The sequence below is a fragment of the Mytilus trossulus genome, chromosome 2, assembly GCF_036588685.1.
Source record: "Mytilus trossulus isolate FHL-02 chromosome 2, PNRI_Mtr1.1.1.hap1, whole genome shotgun sequence".
NCBI lineage: Eukaryota > Metazoa > Mollusca > Bivalvia > Mytilida > Mytilidae > Mytilus > Mytilus trossulus.
Window position 1 is genome coordinate 1,767,404 of NC_086374.1, and position 24,174 is coordinate 1,791,577.

Here is a 24,174-nt window from a genome sequence, read left to right on the forward strand (position 1 = left end):
GTTGTTGTTTGGCTCTGATTGAATGTCTGTTTTTGTGGATTTTTTTTTTTTTAAAGAATCGGTTATTTTTAATTTGTGCATTATATTTTGCTGTCAAATAATATTTTTTGACACTTTTTTATGTATTGTTGAAAGGAAGTTTTATTATTTTTTTGTAGATTGTTTTCATGTAATATGCTAACAATATGGTCACAGCGAATTAATATTTGCATAACTTCGTCAACTACGGTCTCATTTATAATTTTGAATATGTATTTTTTCACGATAAACAATGTGAGACAAATCGGTCGAAACGAATTGCTGAAAGTTATCATATATTGATGTGTTGTATGAACTGCATTTGACCAAACATACTATACTCATGGACCACACAAACGTTACATAGAAAAACATTTGTGAGTGGTTATATTCTTATGCCTCAAATATGGATATTATGTGGCGTAAAATGTGATGACGATAACTTTTGAAGCATTTTTAAGCATTTTAATAAGTTAAGAGGTCTTTAAACATCAAACTTAAAACTTTACAGTATCATATATTTCTCCATACACTCTTTTCAATTTTATACAACACATTAAACGTATCACCATTGTTGTACTTATATAAGCAACACGACTGATGCCATATATAGACCAGGATTAGATTTCTACAGCGCCAGGTTTTCAAGCTCCATATACCACCTTGATTTTTGGGCAGCTGTTTTGCTCAGTTTTCTATGTTATGGTATGCGTATTATCATTATTTGTCTTCTTGTCCTTTGTCGTTTTTCCTCTGTAGGACGGTCAATTTGTTTCGACCAATGAGTCTGATTATCTGTTGGGTATCTTTCGCCTCTATTTAATAATTGTAGTTATTTTTTTATTTTACTTGCAATCAAGAAAAGCAATCATAAATAAAGAAAAATGTTTTATAATTGCATTGTGCTTGATATTTCAGGTTTTGAAATGAATTAGTTTGTTTTTTAACTTCATCGCAAGTCATTAAAAGTACCGGTCAAAGTCATAGAAGAGGGACGAAAGATACCAGAGGGACAGTCAAACTCACATATCGAAAATAAACTGACAACGCCATGGTTGAAAATGAAAAAGACGAACAAACAACAGTTCATATGACACATAGTAGAAAACTTAAGAATAAGCAACACGAACCCTACCAAAAACTAGGAGTGATCTCAGGTGATCCGGATGGGTAAGATCCTGTTCCACATGTGGCACCCGTAGTGTTGCTCATGTTATAAAAAATCCGGTAAATAGTCTAATTCGGTAGGTCACATTCACTCACGAAACGGAAGGGGATTGTAATTACGACGTAAGGAACATATCGTATATCATTTGTGAAACGGTTATTCCATAACGGTCAACCAACTCGTGATGGGGCCATTAGTTGTCCCTAGCCTGAGGTTAATTGTTCTGCTGTGCTTCATATAGTGGCAACTCATATTTTTGTCCAGATTACAATAGAGTATCACTAGCACAAACAGCACAATTTTCCAGAAAGAAATCAATGAATCCCTTAGTGAAAGGTATTAATGTATGAGAATATTTTCTTTTTATTACATGTATTCAAATCAATCAAGGGCCCTTGATGGGCAGCATGTCATGTACACATATACCAATAAATCATGATTTTAACAGCAAAATATGTTCATATATTGAAAGGAAATATATATGCAGTATATACTGTATTTTACAGAGTGTTTACATACATTTTATTGAAATACTTTTGATCATGAGAGAACATCATGGAGGTTATTCCATAAATAGTTGTTTTGAGCAAAAATACTATATCTTCAAAGTGTATCTAGTATCCTTGTAAAAAATTGACTATTATACAGATTGTGAATATATGCAGTTCAGGGATAACAGGGATCAAATACAGTTCCTGGAACTTGAAATATTGAATGCAGAGGGAATTTGTTAATAAAAAAAAGCCGCATGCATTATTCTTATTCAGCAAGTAATTTTAAATCTTCATGTAATTCTTTGATCAGAATTTCAATACACAAGTGTTATTTGGTAAACATGATTATTATTTCCTTATACTTTACAAAACACAACACTCCTACTATTCATTAATTATCATTAAATCAGTTCTAATCTTTTAGTTCCTAATTGATATTGATATTCTTGCTGTCTATCGTATATATTTATATTTTAAACTAATGAAAGTATTCTATTTCATTTGATTAAATTGTGTTCCCCCTTTTTATAGTACAACCCTTTTCAGCCTGGTTGTCAGCAATTCAATGTTGACATGAATATCAATTATATGGCTTTTTTTATTTAAATTTCCTGTTTGCAAAAGTATGAATTTTTCGAAATAAATAAGTTTTTTGCTATCCCAGACAAAGATTACATGAGCTTTATTTGGAACAAACTTTTTGGAATTTTGGTCCTCAATGCTCTTGTTTGGCTTTATAACTATTTTGATCTGAGCGTATAGACAAAACGCGCGTATGGCGTATTACATTATAAGCCTAGCACCTTTGATATCTATAGTCATATGATAGGAATATTAGTCGTCTATAAATGAGGGGCGAAAGATTGCAGAGAAACATTTAGACTCATAAACGAAAAAAAGACTATCAACGCAATGTCTAAAAAAGATAAAGACAAACAGACAATGGTTTTACACTAGTAATTTTGGGGCCCTTTATAGCTTGTTGTTCGGTGTGAGCCAAGGCTCCGTGTTGAAGGCCGTACTTTAACCTATAATGGTTTAATTTTTAAATTGTTATTTGGATGGAGAGTTGTCTCATTGGCACTCACACCACATCTTCCTATATCTATAGACAAACAATAGTATAGAACACACAACATAGAAAACTATAACATTATGATGCCATCTATCATGAGTAAAAAAACTACATTATTTGAATACAAGGACAATTTGAGTGAAAGTAAATGACCTAAAACAGCAACTAACGATAAATGGAATTTGATGCGAATGTCATACAAATGAGATGTTCAGGTAGCTTTAAAACAAACAAGGTTTATTCCATCATTTTCTACATAGGAAAATGCCAGTACCAAGCCAGGAATATGCCAGTTGTTATCAATTCGTTTAATGCGTTTTAACTTTTGATATTGCCTTTAAATTAGAGACTTTCCTCTTTGAATTTTCCTCGATGTTCAATATTTTTTGTGATTTTACCTTTAAGTACACGCTTTACATGTGTATTCGTTATAAATGCAGGAAGGTTTGTTTGCATGCTTGCGAGGGATCAGATATGTTTTATAATTACTTTTAACCAAGTATGTCAAAAATGTTAACTTTCAGCAATTGTTTTGGTGAATGTTCTTGGTCTTACTCGAATGTCAATATACATTCATGGTAAAGGAAAAAAGATGAATTTCTGAATAAAGCTAATTAACTTGATCCACGTAATATAAATATTCATGATAAAAGTTTTCCATTAAGTTTCCATTCAAAATACAAGAACTTGGAATTCTTTCCGAATAATTAGATCTCAAAATAGCTTGAATAAACAGCACAGCAAGTATCAAATATTTCCAACCGTCGGTACTTCTTTTTAACATTTTGCATATAAGCCACAATAAATCTGATTAATTCCATACAAAACAACATTAAATGGAATTCAACGCTATTACACATAGGAAAGAAGGAAGCAAACCAAGTCAATGCATACGCCGAAATAGTAGTTAAAAAATAAAATAAAACAAAGGATGCAAAATCTTATCGACATGTGGGGGTTCTTTAATTAAATTAGTATTTATGTTTAAAAGTTAAACTTGTCATATTTTGTACAAAAAGTAAATATGTTACGTTTTTCTGCAACTTTATGACGTTTAAACATAAATATGTGGATCTATTAATTCATAACTCAAGTAAATAATTTCTTAGAACGACCATTTGTTTAAACACAACCAAATTCTCCATAGATATAGGAAGATGTGGTGTGAGTTCCAATGAGACAAATTTCCATCCAAATAAGAATTTATAAAAAGTAGACAATTCTAGGTCAACGTACGACCTTCAACACGGAGCCTTGGCTCACACCGAACAACAAGCTATAAATCAATCCATGTAGATTTAAAAACAAAACTTATAAAAGTAAAACTGAAATGATATTTGACAAATTGACGATGATGAGAATAAATAGTTCTAATGATGATTAGCTTTTACAAAAATACAATCTCTACAAATGTACTACTAAACATTATCTGTCAACTACATAGTTGTTAAGTACAGCAATATATTTGTTTCTTATAAATAATAATAACCATTTGTTATTACGAAGTACTGAACTACACACCAATAATTACACAATATGCACTTATCAAAATTGAGACATGTTGTAATGCTAAAATGTTATCTTTCCAATGAGCATAAATTCTTGTTAGTTTGACACAATGTTCTTCTTAACTATTTTTTTCTTCTGTTCAAAATGATATTATGCCAAATGCCAAAATAAAATCCTTCTAAGTGTGAGTGGTTCTAGTAATTATGAATAAGTGGCAACATTAATTTATCGATGTTCGAATCTCATGCATGCATTAAGAAATACAAATTAACCTTAAAAACATAATCTATGAAGGGATCGCATGAAATCATGACGGAGAGAGACCGACAAAATTTACGTTTTCTGAAACTCATACATAATTTTTCCATTATGTCACAATAGGGGATAGAACACATACATCAACATATCAGACAACCTGTCAGGTATTTAGAGACGATAGAAAATGTAGTTTGTGAAAAGTTAAAAGATTTGAAAAAAAAGAGTTTAGTATGACGTCACTTATCACTAAACAAGAATACATTTTTGTTTAAAGGCTAGCTGACGCCCGCCTCCGGGTGCGGGAGTTTCTTGCTGCATTGAGACACAATTTCTGGGTTTTGTTTGCTATTGTCTGCTCTTTGATATGGTTGTTGTCCCTTTAACACATTCCCTGTTTCCATTTTCAATTTTATAACTTGGCGGACAAATTTTCGAAATACCGTAAAACGAATAAATGACGATTTTGTAGTTTTGTTAAACCATGGCAACAGAAACAGTTTTTGACTTTGTTATATGATCACACTTGACATTCAAATAAAAAACATTACAGTTGTGTTTCAATAAGTAAGACGTTATTTAACTTTCTAGATATTGCAAACATCAACAAAAAGCAGAACTTTTATTATTCAAAGTGAAGTCAAAGACATATTGTCCCAAGCATCGGAACGTATGTATGACTGACCTTCTTCCATATGGTCCGTTTTTGGCTGTTTTAATATTTTTTTCATTCTAATAAAAAAAAGTGAAGCACAAATTAAAAGTTGTGATTTCAACATTAGAGATTAACGATAAAGTTTACTGAATAATAATGAACGCATCTGTGAAAAAGATACTGACAATCATAGGTTAGATAAATGTCAAATTGAAAGACTAAAATTAATTAAAAACTGTATTAAATACGTTACAGTGGAACCGTAGCTGACACGTAAGCAACATATTGTGTGATAAAAATCTTTCAAAAGTAAATTTAGACGGATCGCATTATTAATTAAACCATTAATTTCTAAAAATTGAAAAATTAATGCTAAACTAGATAAACTGAAACGAATCAGACATTTTCAGCCCAATAACTTTATAATTATTTTTCTAATAGTAGTCAAGATAGACGTTGTATGATTAATAATATATTGTCTAGTAGAATACTAAGACTGAAACACAAACTGACATAGAGATTGTTCACTGATGTGACGATGTCGCTTTAGTATATGGGCTTTCAGAATATTTACATAAGATAATAATGACTATTAAGGCGGTGGCCTTACAAATGAATAAACTCATCATAGATACCAGGATTACTATTTTGTATGCGAAACACGAGTTTCGTCTACCAAAGACTAGTCATTTGACGCTTAAATCAAAAACGTAAAAATGGCAAAAAATACGTATTTGGGAGATTTTTGAGTTTTTTAGCAACACTTTGTAGCAAAAAGTAAAACAAAAACTAGAATATAGGTGCTGACATTGTGTATCATTTGGTTTACAGTATCTCACTTATTTCACAAGAGTTCCAAGTAGTGAAGTTGAATACTTCCCCTCGGAATTAGTTTCGGGTGCCATCAAAAGTTGGCTGGGTGTTATAGGATATCCGTTTCACAGATGATAGCGGATATTTTCCAAATGTCGTCACTACAATCCTGGCCACTTTATTCGAAATGGGACATAACGAGAAAACGTGTTACCAGATTTGTACTAATATGAGAAACACGACGGGTTCAAAATGTTGACCAGAATCTGTTAACCTTTGCCAAAAGTACCTGATATCACCACTGTTTTAGTACGGGTCAGTGTCTAGTTTTCTGTCTTGTGTTTTGTGTACTGTTGTTTGTCTATTTGTCTTTTTTTCTTATTAGCTTTTGCATTGTTAGTTTTCTGTTGATATATTCGCCAAGTCAAACTCTTTTATTTTCTTTCGGGAAATGCTTGTACCAAATTTGAAAGATGACAGTTGTTTTCTATTCGTTCCATTGGCCGATAGAGGTCAAGCGTTTGGCATTGGCAGGTTTTATGGACCTCCATAATGTATTTAAAGAGTTTTATATTTTTGTTAATACTCTTAAATATCCTGGTATCTATGATACCTTTATTTAGAACCGAAAGGTTTTTAAATGATTTCAAACAGCAACTCGGATGCTCTGATATGATGTCCCCTTGTTCTTGAATGACAGCAATAACGTAATTATTATTCAGATATATTGTACTACGTAAGTATTCAAATGAAATCTCACGATAAAAATAACATTTTATATAAATTTTGTACAGTCATTTTCTGCATCTGCATTCATATTTAATATAACAACGAACACACGTGTGAACGTTGATACCATGTCGACAACAGGTTTAGTATCTATATTTTATTATATTGATATAGAATGTTGACTTTATATTGAAACGATTGAAACAACACAGATATCTTGATCAATTTTTTTTTTTTATTCTGCAGATTGTTATGATTATATTTCACAGGCATTCTCATATAATTTACACATTTGCATTCGATCCTATCTATTAAACAATTAAACATTATCATATATCAAGAAGGCGTGATACAAAACAAAGTGATGTCCTGTGCACTTTAAAAAAACGTTTAAAGCCATTGTAGGCCAAGGACGTGTAACACAACACTTAATGATAAAAATGTGAAGATTTGTTTTTGAGGAGACTTTTCTTAAAATACAGGTAGTGTGACTATACCTTTTCATTTGTCACCTTCCAAATTTGGAGGCTATTCGGGTTTGAAAAAGGCATGGAAAGCATGTGTCCCATGCGTAAAACGATTGGTCTATATACTCTACTAAAACAATGCAATTTTTATTAACAGAGAGGCTACTAGGACATTTCAGAATGATAAAAAATAATATTGACACATACGCCGGCTTCGCATTCATCCTCAAAAAGAACCGGCATTAAATAAATATTGAAACATTCACAATTGAATACTTATTATTCATAAATCAAAATACTAATATGTTACAAAAAGAGTAACAACTACGAAATATAAAAGTTGTATTAATAGTAAAGTACCGAACTCCAAGGATGATTAAAAACTGAACGTCCATTACGAAATCTAAACTATGATTCCATAAACTGAAAATCAATCATGAAAAAAACCCAACCACAAACAACAACAGTCATGTGTTACTAATATCCCGGATCCAACAATAGCTCTTCCTTTATCATTTAGGGTTGAATTAAAAGTAAAGCTGAATTTATGTTATCCTAACAGACATCTAGTTTGGATCCACATAATAAATGCAGTTTTTGTGAAGAAGAATGCCAATCTTCCATTATGGTAGCCTCAATTATTATGCTATCCATTACGACATCAACAACAGAAAAGGTATGTATGCTCACGTTGTATTTAACAAAGGATGATATTTAGGTGTCATGAAACGATCAGTGATCTTATTCCGAATCACAAACGCAATAGTGTTTCCCTCTTTTCTAGCAACATAGTGCTATATTCCTTCTAAAAAGGTACACATGCCTTGATTGATAAATGTTCTTTTAACAAAACTGAATTCATACAATAAATTGAGCCTGGATATCCATATTCATTAGCGTCTCATTTCTCACTAATGAGTTGCTTTAAAGCAATAAATAATTCTGATATTGAAGACAAAAAACAAACAAAATTTACATAGGACCTAACTGGAATTACGTGAGTATACAAAACCTTGAACTACAATTATAGGGATAATAACTGATTGGTTAAAATATCGTCTAAAGAAATAAGACTACTTATACAAACCCGATTTACAAATTTCATACCAAAGAACATTATTAGTTATTATAAGTTATGTAATGAAGGAATCTCTGACCACTTGATAACATCGAAAGTGTTGAATAAAGGCATCAGTATTAAACCGGTGTTCAATTGTCATATATCGATAGAGAGAACACAAATCTGGGTTACAAACCGAAACCGAGGGACACTCATCAAATATAAGAGGAAAAAGAAGGAACAACAGGAACAATGAAGTGCAACAAAAACAAACGTTAACATACATAGAAACGAATCATATTATAACGACTGCCATATTCCTGATTTGGTATAGGACATTTTTAAGAAAAAAAGTGGTGGGTTGTACCATATGTAACAGCTATCCACACCTCCCGCTTTATAACAATAGAAAAATATATCGCCGAATTGAAAAGAATACGTGAAAAAATATAGCGCAAACACACGTACGACATTCATCACAGAGAAGCGCACCAATAAATAATGTACAATAATTTCATAATTATTTGGACAAAAAAAAAAACAGTTTTTGGAACCATATACACATAAATTATGAACATCACCTAATTTATCATTATAACTCATTCCGTACGTTTAATCATATTCACAATTCGAAGGAACAGGACATTTCTACCAAATATTGATGACATCATGCATCAAAAAGGATTACAGAAATTTCCCAATCTACCCTACAGTACAATAATAATCACAACTAGATTTGTAATTGCTAGCAATAACGGATGGCACCCTCGTCCCCCATTGCCAGGCGAGCGACAGCCATTTTGAAAATTCCAAGTCAAAGGGTCCATCTACACCTGCAAGTCATCATTTTTGTAAAATTTCATTAAGTTTGGAGCATTTTGAAACTTTGGACAATTTTGCTGTGTCCATGGTTACGGCGGCCATTTTGAAAATTCCAACTTCAAAATGCAACTCCGCACATGTCAGCCACTATTTCTGTAAAGTTTCATCCAGTTTGCAGCACTTGAAAATTTTGATCATTTGTGCTGCAACCATGGTTACAGTAGATAATTCCAAAATTCTAAAAGCAGACATCTCATTGCCACATGTCATGTTATATATCAATACAGTTTCATTGACTTTGGTGCACTACTGTCTGCAAAATGCTGATTTTATGCATTTTTCCATAGGGTCAATGCAAAACTTGGCCCCAGTTTCCATGACAACGGCGGCCATTTTGAACTATCCAAATACTGTCTTGACATCTTGTCATACTGGAGAACATTTTCATAAAGTTTCATCCAGTTGGATCTAATAACGAAAGAGTTAGATGTTTTGATATTTTAGCTGTTTCCATGGAAACGGCAGCCATTTTGAAAATTCCAAAGTCAAACTGGAAATCAGCACATGCCAGTTAACATTCCTGTGGATTTTCTTCCAGTTTGGAACACTTTGATTTTTTTCGCATTTGTGCTGTTTCCATGGCCATCTTTTACCATTCCATAGCAAGGTGCACAACTTCAAATGGGGTTCCTCATTATAGTTGAGTTTCATAAACATTGGTCCGTTCAATTCTGAGAACTCGCGCGGACAAAATGTGTGGAAGAAAAATAAAAATAAGAAAAAAAAGAAACGTAGAATAACAAAGCTAAGTATACACCGAAAACAATAACACTATCAAAAACAACACATTACACGGAATTTTATGAAATCTGATCAGAAAAAGTTCATATAACCGGAAGTTTAATAAAGAAATTGTGAATATTTTCTTACTAAAAGTTAACTTGCCGCCAATGACAAAGTAACAGACAACGTGATATCTAAATAATTTGAGGTTAAAAAAGTGATAATTATTTACATTAAATTATTCACAGTATTTACATCCTGTTTAAACATTTCTCCTGGTGATACAGGAACTTTTCACTTCTTAACAAGTTCAAACTGGCTAATTTGTTTTCATTTCCTTTTGGTTATCTCTTGGAGTTATGGCTTTCACCATGTTCACTGTATGAATTTATGTGACCATTCTTGATACATACAGAAAAGCCTTTCGGATGCAAGAAATTCATGAACTATAACATGAACGAGATTTTGAAATGCTTTTAACAATATATACCCAAGATACATTAGATTTAGATAATAACACCTAATAACATAACAAACACTGACAGCAATGGAGTTGTGTTACTAGAAGATGAAACTTAATTTTTTCAAAGAAGTAAGGAAATGAAAAATACATTTTTCTATATGAATTGAAGAACTTGTTTTGCATGTGCAATCAAAATATTGGTCTTGTAATATGTTATGTAACTCTATCGTCATTGTATGCAATTTATGTGAAAACATTTTTCCAAATTTCCAGAAAAGTACAAAGACCGCTACAATTAGATCGCTAACAAGCTTAAGCCGTTGCCTATTAAGGATCAACAACTTGGTTCGATCATCAATCACTCAAATATCGTTTTATTTGTTAGTATTTATTGCTACACTAATTGGTATTGTTTGCTTACAAAACAGAAATTGAATGTTATCTAACAGCAAACATTTCATTGACTGAACATAACTTCCATGTGCCAGCTGTTTCCGTTTATAAATTGAATATTAATAAGATATAAAATTTGCAGTAACTATACCAATTCAATTATAATACCATATGGTTTTTATCTGGTTAATAAAAAATAATATGCTGGTATTTTTGTTAACCTAACTAATATATAATGTATTGAATCAATTCACATAATTTGGTACACAGTATAAAATTAGTTTATAAGTCGATATATGAATTCCGTTTTCTTTCATACTCTATTTATGTATCTATCGGCTAAGTGTATTTACAATGTATAGGGATAAGATAGCAAAAACAAATATCGACTCATCTGCCAAATATCTAATACATTTGAGAATTATTCACCGTGAAAAATCAAAATGGGTCTTTCGCAAATATTAAAATTCAAGCAATAAGTTAATTCCAGAAGAATACAAGTATAAGGGGTTATATATCATGATCCAAGAGATTTTTAGAAAACAAAAGTCTAATATATATCTATTAATTATTTCGAAATTAGTTAGACATAATTATTATTGTTACACAATGACAATGTATCAACCCTACGAGAAGATACTTGTACTCGAAAACTTTGCTCACGTTCTTAAATTTGTATTTAATAAAAAGACATACATTGTCGCCTATTGGTAAATACATCAATTTTCATATCTTTTAATAACTATTTTACACTGTTTTTGATTTATGAGTTTGACTGGCCCTTTGGTATCTTTCGTCCTTCTTTTACAGTTAAACACATATAATGATGATGTTGTAATAGCTTAAAAATAAACTTTTAATTGGTTTAGTTATAACTATAATTAAAATTGATTTTTTTCAGCTTATTATCTCTAAAAATCTTATTTTCAATTATCTTCCACGCACCGGTTGTCCTGCTGTTACATTTGCTTTACCGCACATACAAAAATCAAATAGTTTTATTTGAAATATAAAATGACATATGTCATATAAAAAATACAGATTACCATCAGGAAATATTTATATATATTTATAGAATATCAATAAATCAGACAGAATGTCAATTCGTTAAAAAAAAAGAGGGACGAAAGATACCAAAGTCAAACTCATAAATCGAAAATAAACTGACAACGCAATGGCCAAAAAATGATAAGGACAAACAATAGTACACATGACACAACATAGAAAACTAAAGAATAAACAACACGAACCCCAACATTTTAACTTTCCTTAAAAAAATAAATTTTAAACAATAATATATCTCTAGGCAAACGATGAGTCTGTATGTTTGATCAAAACTGTGTCACATTGTTTTCTCAAACGGGATCGTGAACAGCAAAAGCAATCTTCTTGTGTTGCATGCATTCATCTTAAAAGCAATTTGAATCCAATGAGAATTCATTCTGTACGTTTTCATATTGTGTTTTTAGTTAGAGTTTAACCCGGTAAACAACAGACCATTGTGATATTTGCTATTCGTTTAAAGTGAAACCATTGTTATGTATTTTTATAACCACAATAAACGTTTGCAAAATGTTATAGTTATATAAGATTTAAATATACTTTATACGGAAAACGTTTAACTCTGTAAGTGCTTATACTTACTGTCAAACATTTTGCATTTGTCTGTCAAATATTACAACGAAAAAAAGTTTGTAAACAACATTTTTCATCCAGTGTTGGCTTACATTTCATGTTTTGACGCTTATATTCGATCATTGCATTTTTTATGCATTCGACTTGGCACAAAATTCCTACTTTTATATCCGTGCTTTGAAACACTTAGAATTTGGTCAAGTAAAAATATCTTTTTATGTGTAATGCAAAAGAAAAACAAGATTATACGCATTATTTGCATAATTTTTGCCATATTAAAACTCTGATCGATTGCACAATATCTAACTACGAAAATATCAAAATTGTCATTATAGATTACATCGAAGAATCAAATTAGCAGATTTAATTAATGATAACGCTTAATCAAACTATACTGGGAAATACATTGGTGAGACGTTGATGACAATGAGTTGGAATAAATCAGATCGAGAAGATGAATTGACCTTTCAGTCATTCCTGATTTCTTCAGGCAAATACAGACGTCGGTCAATAAGAAATAGTATTTCACTATTTCACTGTATTGACAGAAATTGAGTTACTCCTTCGCTTGATGTTTGTTTTTGAATTACTTCAATAAACTGACAAAATATATCAACAAGAATTTAAGGATGAAGGTTTACAAGTTCCAACATAATGGAAGTAACCACTATACTACAAGGAAATCTAACAAAACTTTCTAATCGATTAAAACTTATGACATCTGTTGAGTTTATCGCAAAATGACTTTCCTAACGATTTACTGCGAGTAAACTTGCTTTAGATTAAATCCCGACTGACTTTTCAACGTCTCGGATTGCACATACTCGATGCAATGGCAAAAATTCAATCAAGTCCCTGTTTATGCACATAACTAGTATATGGCTTAATGCTAAATAGTTAAAAAGGTTAATTTGACTACAAGACCTTGCATATATTTAAAAAAAATGACTTTTCAAATTGTGGTTAGCAGATAAATAAACTCATCATAGATATCAGGATTGAAATTTGTATTTGAGTCAGACGCGCGTTTTATCTACTACAGACTCACCAGACCGTATTGACCCATCATAAGTATTGTGTTTTGTAAACTTTTCTTTTTTATGTCTTTGCCTGCAGGGTTTCTTAGACCATGGTCTAAATTATTAAGTTATAAGTCAATTATCTTAAAGGGGTATCATTTGACATAAGAAGCTACTGATGACCCTTATTGAATAAATAAAGGCAACACTGGGATACCGCTATTCGAAATTCATTAATCGATTGAGAAAAAAAAAATCCGGGTTACAAACTATGAAAACAATTAAGCTTATACAGTTTCATCAAATTTGAACAATAATAAGTTTCACGACGAAACATATATAAAGAGCATACCATTAGATCGAAAATTACTGTTAAAACATTATCAACCAAAATGACCACATGGCAGGTTGATTTAAGAAAAGGGGGCTAACCATTAAACATAACAAAACAAAACGCTCGTCTTTATCAAACTATTAAAGAAAAAATAACACGTTATAAACTGTATGCGTCCGAAGCTCTTTTCTATCATCAAGAACACACACAAAGCCGATTACTTTAGAGTCAATGACGTACCAACAGGACGAATGAAAAGCAAAACTGTAAATAAATGTATTGCTATTTTGGAATCTACTTATGCTAGACTCTAAAAATTACCTCAGACGTATTGGGTTAACTTCAATAGAAATGTAATGAGTTTTGTGGACTTTTCACGTATATTGGTCGTACGTTTTGCGTGATTTTGACAATAACATCTTGCAAAAATTCGGGTATATGCTTCGTTTTAGTTCAGAAAGAGGCTATGTTTTATATTTATCTGCGATATATCTTAGTTTACCGAAGAGGGTCGTAATAAAGGTATTGTGACGCCTTCAAACAAGTATTGCTTATATACACATGGAAAAAAGTATTGCAACACCAAATTGAAATTGAAATTTAAAAAACTCTCTTTATTTTTTTGTGATATAATTTAGTAAAATAGAACCAGTTAAACATTATTTACGTATCACTTGAGTTTAATCAATAAATATCAACTCGATAATTTTTTATCTGCACATGCAGCTACTGTACCCGTAAACAGCAAACCAGATGTTTTTATCCTCATTGTTTTCAACACTTTAAATACTCAAGTTTTTATAGTTATGTGATTGACACCTTGTAATGGGTCCTTGGCAACTCTTAAAAGCAACAAAATGGCAGATTATCAGCATAAGAGGAGCAGGGATGTCGCTGTAACAACTGCACGTATTGTTAGTCATCACCATTCCACTATAAATCGTTTTGAGAATAAAAAGCAGGCAATAAACGTTGTTAAAGACCTTCCGAGATAATGAAGACCCCTTATACCATTTGCTAGAGAAAATCAAGCATACTAAGGTTGGTCAGAAGGAACCCCATTGCATACAAGACAATCATAAAAAGAGAGTGATGGCCATACAGGAGCCTTTTAATAGGAACTGTTCGAGATCAACTCATCGCTACTGGTTATCGTGCGATATGACCATTTCGGAGATCTTTGCTAACGAACAGACACATAGTTTTCCGTATCCAATGTAGTGCAGAGCTCGCCAAAGTTAGAAATTAGCATTGTGGAGGAAGATCCAATGTTCAAATGGAATTTGTTTCATCTTCCTTGACCTGAGCGTAGCCCGTCTTTGAACCATATCGAGCATATATGGAACACTATTGGGTTGAAAGTGCGCGGAAGGACACCCCAGTTTAAACACATTATGAAAAAAAACATTGCCCTTGATCAGAAATGGTTGCTGCTACCTAAGCAACAAATTAGTCGATTTATGGCAGGAATCAGAAGATGTTAAGATGCGATTATCCGTTTGAATGGATGCTGCGCACAAAGTACTAATTCTTTGGCGTATAACGATCAACAATGATGTGAACAGTCATCTGAAGACTAATTTTGAAATGTCTGACATTGAAAAGTTCGACTATAGTAAAAGTTATAAATGCATTTTAATACCCCCGCTTTGAAAAAAGGGGGGTATACTGTTTTACTTCTGTCTGTCCGTCCGTCCGTCCGTCAGTCCGTCCCATGAAACTTTCGTCGCATTTTTCTCAGGAACTACAATACAAGGATTTCTGAAATTTGGTTTCAGGGTTTATCTAAGTCAGCTATACCGTGTAATGCGTTTTCAGATTGATCACTTGACAACTTCCTGTTTACCGAACACTTGTATGAATTTACACATGATAGCCAAGTTGAAAATTTTCGTCACATTTTTCTCAGGAACTACAATACAAGGATTTCTGAAATTTAGTTTCAGGATTTATCTAAGTCAGCTATACCGTGTGATGCGTTTTCAGATTGATCACTTGACAACTTCCTGTTTACCGAACACTTGTATGATTTTACACATGATAGCCAAGTTGAAAATTTTCGTCACATTTTTCTCAGGAACTACAATACAAGGATTTCTAAAATTTAGTTTCAAGATTTATCTAAGTCAGCTATACCGTGTGATGCGTTTTCAGATTGATCACTTGACAACTTCCTGTTTACCGAACACTTGTATGATTTTACACATGATAGCCAAGTTGAAAGTCAGCTATACCGTGTGATGCGTTTTCAGATTCATCATTCGACAACTTCCTGTGTACCGAACACTTGCATATTTTTACACTATTAATATTATCCACTTGCGGCGGGGGTATCATCAGTGAGCAGTAGCTCACAGTTTCACTTGTTTTGTACAAAAAACACTTCATTTTGTTATTAAAATTGTGGTTATATAAATCATTTTTTTTTCAAACAATTTTTTGTTCGTTTTTATGCCAATGTTATCATAAACTATGTTTCAATAATATTATACACATATTTTATTATATTTCATCCAAAAAAAGAGGCGGATTTTTCAAGTTTTAAAAAATCGAGGTGTTGCAATACTTTTTTCCATGTGTATATTTCATTTTTGCATTGCCATATATATATATATATATGTCAAATGCATTTTGTTTAAATATACTTTTTCACTCTTTTGGTCTTTTGGAAAATGTTGTTTGTGCTGTTTTTAGACCCTTCTACAACGAAATTTGTTTGACATGCACACGTATAAAAATTGCGGTTTTTATCCAACCAGGTCATAGGTTTGAACGTAGTTTTCAATTAAGACTCGTTTATATTTTTTGTTTGGGCATGTATCATATTTTCCCTCCGGTTTTTATGATCCGTTCATTCCATATATTGAGTCTTAAAATTCAAGAGTTAATCTAAAAATGACGGTACTTTCTCTAAAAATGAGGGAACTTTTTATATGGCCTTCCAAATACAGTTTCGATCCCTAAAATCACTGAAGAGACATTTATTGTCGAAATCCGGATATAGTGTACTAAAGAAATATTGACACCGAATGTTTGTGGCACAACATCCTGTCCACAAGTTAACATTTTTTTTTCTTTCTTTGACGTATTAAATTTATATTAAGATCCATTTTGTTACATCTTGTGATCAATTTTATTTGGCAATCGCCAATGGCAGTCAGCAGGGTTAAAGAACATCAGTTGTTCGACCTGTTAGTCAAATGCGTTTTGTTTAAATATACTTTTTCACTCTTTTGGTCTTTTGGAAAATGTTGTTTGTGCTGTTTTAGGTCCTTCTACAACGAAATTTGTTTGACATGCACACGTATAAAAATTGCGGTTTTTATCCAACGCAGTCATAGGTTTGAACGTAGTTTTCAATTTATATATATATATATTTAACTAATATCTTTTGACAAAGTATATTCAAGTTATTCTGTGTAACTAGGCGGTAACTTTTATCCAGTTCTATAATTTGTAAAAAGAAAATAGAAAACAATCAATCAGATTTAATTAGATATAAAAGTTTCATTGATTTTAATAGTTATACTCAAGATATAATAGTAAACGTTTTTTTTTAGTTTAGTTGCTGTACTTTTTCTATGCTACCAAGTTCGTGTAACCTTTCCTAACAGATTGTCAAATTGATAGTGACCTGTACAAATCATAAGAACCTTTAATCAGTATGATCGACGCGATTCATAAGGTATGTTTACTTTATATAAAACGGTTTGAAAGTAAGAAAATATTATATCTTCGTAACAAACAAAAATATAATATGTTTTATGCAGAGGTTTCTTAACCACCTCGTTATCAATAAATCAGTTTCCCCGACAAGTATTCGTTTTATGTTTGTTTTCACAGCAGGTGAAGGTAATTAGTCGGCAAGGCATTGGGAAGGATTTGATGTCAAAATTATTACGATCAAGACAAAACAATGTTGTCTAATTTATTTGAATAATTCTAACAATTACATGGGAATAACCCACTAATAATAATGATACAATTGGTTTCAGCTGTGTACTAAGTACTAATAATGGCAAAGATGACAATACTGGACATTATATGTTATTCAGGTCTCAGACAGGGTATATACTGTGACATTACCGGCTTAGAGTTTATATCCCCGGCTGGTATATACTGTGACATTCCCAGCTTAGAGTTTATATCCCCTGAGCCGAGAATATAAACTCTAAGCCGGGAATGTCACAGTATATACCCTTTCTGAGACCTGAATTACACATATATTACGGATTACCCCTGTCTTAATTTTATTTTCCAGTGCAGGTATTTGTTAAAAACATATATATAAGTTGAAAAACCTAACCTATTATGTTCGGCATACGTGAAGGATTTTTTTAATTTGCTCTGAACATAATTTTATCGTGTATGTTATATTTTATAACAACACTTTTAACATTAAATTTAAGTATTAAAGTGGTAATTGCGTGATTTTGTATCAAAAATGTATTATTGACTGAAGCACGTCATTATTTTCCCTCTGTGAGCCTCTGACAGTCTGACGTCACATAGTAACCGGTGTTATGATGACGTTTTTGAGGTTCCAATCGGCGATAAAAAAAAAACGTCTTTTATACCCCGGCAGTTTCCTGAATATATACTGACATATCTGTGTTATCCAATCTCAAACCTCGACACATTTGTAATCCGTATATATATTTATATTCTTGTATGATTGGTTATGCTTCGTGTATTCCAATTTCTGAATATAAATACAATAAGGGTTTGATTATGCGAGTGAGAGGTTTAGCGCTATAAAACCAGATTTAATCAACCGTTTTCTACATTTGAAAATGTCTGTACCAAGTCGCAACGTTTGATGTGTTTTATGACAGTTCTTGTCCATTCGTATTTGATGCGTTTTGTTATTTGATTTTGCCATGTGATTATGGACTTTCCGAATTAATTTTCCTCTAAAAAGTTCATTATTTTTGTGATTTTACTTTTTAATCATTTGATTTTGACACTTTGAATAGGGACTTTCCGTTTTGAATTATTATTCAGAGTTCAGTATTTCTGTGATTGTATTTTTTTTTATTAAACTAGCTACGCTTAAGAAGAAAGTAAGAATCATAGGTTTGACTTATATTTGTTACAACTACTGACAAATCGGGAAACTAAAATTCCGTTTATAAAAGTCTAACACTATGATTAAAACCAGTTATAAATTTACGGGCGCAATCACGAGTTGACCGTTTTAAGGAGTAACAATTTCACAAATGATATCGGATATGTGCCACATGTGGAGCGAGCAGGATCTGCTTACTCTTCCGGAGCACATGAGATCATCTCTAGCTTTTGGTGGGGTTGTGTTGTTTATTCTTTAGATTTTTAATGTTGTGTCATGTGTACTATTGTTTGTCTGTTTGTCTTTTTCATTTTTAGTCATGGGGTTGTCAGTTTATTTTCGATTTATGATTTTGATTGTCCCTTTGGTATCTTTCGTCCCCTTTTATATCTACTAATTTCACTTAATCCCACGAAAAAATATTGCCAAAGAAGAAACACTAAGTATTATTCCACTTCAAAATAACAAACTATCAGAAGTTTCTAAGTGCCAGTGCATAATCATTTACTATTATAATTATACTTTTAAACATAGAGGTAGACAAATATGAAATAAACACATAAATCTCCAACCGACTCGGGTTCAGTAAGAAAAAATAGGTATATCTCTGACTGTTCTGTTGACTGAAGTAATATTTTACAGGCAGTAATTTGTCAAATTACGAAAAATGAATGTACAAATAATTAAATGTTAGTAACGCAAAACCTATGTGTTGAAATAATTATGTAACTTAAACAAATGTCTTGAAGAAAAAATTACATCTGGTATAGAAAAGCATTACATAAAACCAAAATACACGTAGAAATAAATATAGGCACAGTAGTTTACCGATGTTCAAGTCCAAACCGTATGCATACAAAATTGAATCAGAGGAAAAATTGAGATGACAAACACAAACGTTGGGAATCGCATTCACTTCAACATGTTCGAAAGGAGTTCAAAATACGATTAAATACTGTACAGTTATTTGTGATCTAACGCAATACTCTAAAAATGTTCATAACGAAACATTTCAAATGTTTCCTTTACGTCAAACGCGAATGCGCATCGTGGTTGACAAAGACCCCGACTGCTAAATAATGAATTGAAAATACGTCGTCCAATCAAACTTTGAGTAAGAATTATGGAATACCAGTGCTGTAGTTCAATAGTTGCCGCCGTCATTTTGAGATTTGACCATGGAAAATGATTCTGTATTGGTAACGCTTAAAGGAGACATTAAGGCGCCAAAACATGACATCCAAAACTTAGAATTTTTGAAATACTAAGACCTTCCTACCTGAGGAATACATTACCTTAGCTGTACTTTGCAAAACTTTTAGGACTATTTGGTCCTCAACGCTCTTTAACTCTTTTTATTTGGCCTTGTCAGCATTTTTTTTTTACTTAAGGGCCACTGATCGGTCTTTTTAATCCAATATTTTCTACATTTGAAAATGCCTGAACCAAGTCAGGTTGTCCATTCGTTTTTGATACGTTTTGTTATTTGATTTTGCCATGTGATTATGGACTTTTCGAATTGATTTTCCTCTAAGTTCAGTATTTTTGTAATTTAACTTTTTTTGTAGACGAAACGCATGTCTGACGCAAATACAAAATTTTAATACTGGCATCTATAGTGAATTGTATTTTATACAATACAAACGACGGTTATTTCGTTACTTGTACAGTCCAGATTTGGAAAATCTCATAGAAACGGCTAGTTTTATGTTTGTAGTAGTCTATGTTCAATTATATTGCATCAATCGAATATTTGTTTATTCCAGAAGTTCAAGATGTCGGCCTTATACATATCAAATGTGGATTTGACGGCTAAATTGAACATAAAGATGGCATAAGAATAACAATCGAGACTAAATTGTAAAACTGAGAAAACGTCTTCTGATGACGCTACGAACGTGATAGCGTTGTCTATATTTAGCCTTGAAACAATACCAAAATTTCGACACAACTTTCATATAAGTTTTGAGATCAGCAAGACTTATATCATTCCGTTTAATAAAAAAAGGTTGGACAAAGGTCAAAATAAACTCATCATACCAGGACTAAATTTAGTATATACGCCTGAGGCGCGTTTCGTCTACAAAAGACTCATCAGTGACGCTCGAATCCAAAAAATTTTAAAAGGTCAAATAAAGAACGAAGTTGGAGAGCATTGAGGACATTAAAGTTTATTTTGTCATGACACAAAACGAATCACTCACAACAAACGCTTGACAGAAATCGAAGTAGAAAATGCGAAACTTTTCCTGTCTTTTTTTTAATACATCAAGGGCATATAGTGACTTTAACTTTTAAACTATCACAGATTCCGTAAATTTGTAACACTTGATTTGTGCAATGTCTGACAGCATTAAAAAAAACAGACTGCATTGATAGAATCAAGCCAACATTAACTGTCAAACAGCAAATCCAAACTTATATAATTTTTGATTGCATTTCCAATTGATAAATTTTATACAGTTGTGGATCTTTGTCCGTAATAAATTTCCTGATGTCTTTCTTATATAGTAGTGGCATCTATGGTCATTCAAGAAATGCAATATTGTGCGGTTTCAAAACAGGCATTATGAAAGACCATCACATGATTTCACATACGGTATACAACGATGAATTATAAACAATTGTGAACAAAAATAAGAGTGGTTCTGATATTTCTATATCAACAGTTTTACTGAATCTGGTTAATTGCAAACAAAAAACAACAAGAGGCTGTCACAACGACAGCAAACCAGATTTATTAACATTTATTTGTGTCCTGGCAATATCACAAGAACCATTACTGATGATTGGTGAAAGTGAAAATCGTCAATATCAAATTTGACCTCTATTTTGTCATCAGTATCAACATATTAAAATTTTAAAAGCTTAGATTGAATGGTTCATGAGTAAATGCAACAAAATGAATGGAAACACCATTTTACGATCTTTCAAGAACCATTACTCCTGAACGGTAAAAGTCAAAATCGACATTATTTAACTTGATCTCTATTTTGTCATCAGTAACAACATATTAAAATTTGAAAAGCTTTGGTTGAATGGTTCATGAGAAAATGCACGGAAACGACTGGAAACACCATTTTTCAATCTTTCAAGAACCATAACTCCTGAACGGTAAAAGTCAAAATCGCTATTATTGAACTTGACCTTCATTTAGTTGTCAGTAACAACATATTGAAATTTTAAAAGCTTTGGTTACACGGTTCATGAGGTAATACAGGGACAACATTTGATTGCCGCCCGCCCGCCCGACCGTCAGGCCGCCCGCCGAGCATCCCCAAATCAATAACCGACATTTTTATCACAAAAATCCGGTTAAAAATGGTTATTTAGTAAACTGAAAACAGAAGATTTCTCAAATGTCAAAATAATGACAAACAATAGTGTATTACCCAAACTTATACAACTTTTAAATACATCACTTACGTCGAAAACAAAGCAAAGTAAATGTTAAGCATAAAATGAATTTCACTTTCAGTACCGACCGTGAGAGGCAAGGTCGTTTCAACCCCCATCCATAGTATTAATACTTTCAGTAAGTTTAAATGGTTATTTCTGTCAGTTGTTCAATAAATTGCTTAGGTTCTGAAAATAGCCTACCAAATTATCTGATATAATCTGATGGATATTGAACATCACAGCTTAGGGATCACCAAAACACTTGTTGACGTGCAAAGGTATTATACAAACTATAAAATGTAGGAGGTGATAAACTCTGACATAAACAAGAGGCAATACCAAATCAATAAGTAACTCATATGATATTCAAAATTTCCGTTATTGTCGGTAGTGCTCATGATCAATAAAGCCGAGGTATAATAAAGGAATTTTTGTCATTTTATCTGTGTTATTTCAAATAAATACCTAAATTTTTAATTAATATATTTGAAAGACGTTTGGTTAAATTGCACGTTTCCCAAATGCTATATATAAACTTGAATTTTGAATTGAATATCTGCATGACATGTCTATGGGTTTGTTTTAGCCTAAAAAAGATTATTTGAGGAATTGTCATATGATTCAGTTCAATGTGTCCTTTAAAAATACGGGAAAATTACCAAAGGGACATTCAAACTCATAAATCGAAATGAAACTGACAACCCAATGTAAAAACACAATACACACCAAAAGACAAACACAGGGCAAAAAACTCAGAACAGGAGACCAAAGAATGAGGAAAACTTACCCCGCCAAAAACTCAGAACAGGAGACCAAAGAATGAGGAAAACTTACCCCGCCAAAAACTCAGAACAGGAGACCAAAGAATGAGGAAAACTTACCCCGCCAAAAACTCAGAACAGGAGACCAAAGAATGAGGAAAACTTACCCAGCAAAAAATCAGAAAAGTGACAATGGACATTACAGGGCATGCTATATGTTCAAAACAAGAAAGGGAAACGACAACCGCTGAAATACGGTATGGGAACAAGAATATAAATATTGTAAGGAGTAAAACATGTTTCCAGGGCCCAAGCTCTTTTCCTTATCGGGTACAGTAGTAGAAGCATAACGTAAAAAAACCCGTATTTTCCGGCTTTAGAGGATGCGCTGAAAGGGATCTCCGTAACAGAACAAACGTATACATTTCCGGCATTAGAGGATGCGCTAAAACGGATTACCGCAACATAACAAACGTATAAATGTACTGCATTAGAGGATGCGCTAAAACGGATTACCTTAACAGAACAAACGAATACATGTACTGCATTAGAGGATACGCTAAAACGGATTACCGTAACAGAACAAACGTATAAAGATACTGCATTAGGGGGTGCACTAAAACGGATTACCGCAACAGAACAAATTGATTTTTTAATTTAAATGTTTCGGCATTAAAGACAAAATAACTTGTGCAATGTAAAACAAAAATATCAAATTGTATGCATAAATATTGCTTCAATGGATATACATAAATAAACACATAAATTTTATATTAAACAAGAGGTAGACCATGGAGGAATCACCATTAAAGCCGAAATAAGATAAAACAGAAAGATAAATCAAATTCTACACTTACCTTTGATGGTATTTAGAAGTACCTAAAGTTTCCTTTATTGGTAATAGCTGAATTACGTTTTCTTCTATTGCGAATAGATGAATGCCTTGTTTCCTATGTTATTTATTCTGCAATAAAGTAACGTTTAGCTTTAATATTCATCAAAGACACGATACTCCTTCTACTGTTACAGTTATTAATCAAACCTACCCAAGGAATGTAAAAAATACACCTCATCCAGTTGTAACACATTCATTAGTATAAATGTTTATACAATTTACAAGAACAACATTATAATAGATTCCTGCTTATAAAATTCTGGCAGAACTTTTCACTCAGACTTTGTCAGTAGACATTGATAACATCTATAATATCTTAATCAATTTCGGGCATACCAAGGGGGGATCATATTCAACTG

At 32.2% G+C, this 24,174-nt stretch overlaps 1 protein-coding gene across 5 annotated transcripts in view; it reads right to left on the bottom strand.

Moving 5' to 3' along the window:
- LOC134706224 (corticotropin-releasing factor receptor 2-like) overlaps window positions 1-24,174 on the bottom strand; it is a 113,908-nt gene that overhangs the window by 69,233 nt on the left and 20,501 nt on the right. For 3 of the 5 annotated variants that reach the window (XM_063564966.1, XM_063564970.1, XM_063564972.1), the window contains exon 1: window positions 23,778-23,929. The gene's annotated coding sequence lies outside the window, so the exon portion shown is untranslated. Of the gene's footprint in view, window positions 1-23,777; window positions 23,930-23,966; window positions 24,084-24,174 lie in introns of those variants that run through there. The other 2 variants (XM_063564967.1, XM_063564968.1) reach the window with 2 other exon arrangements.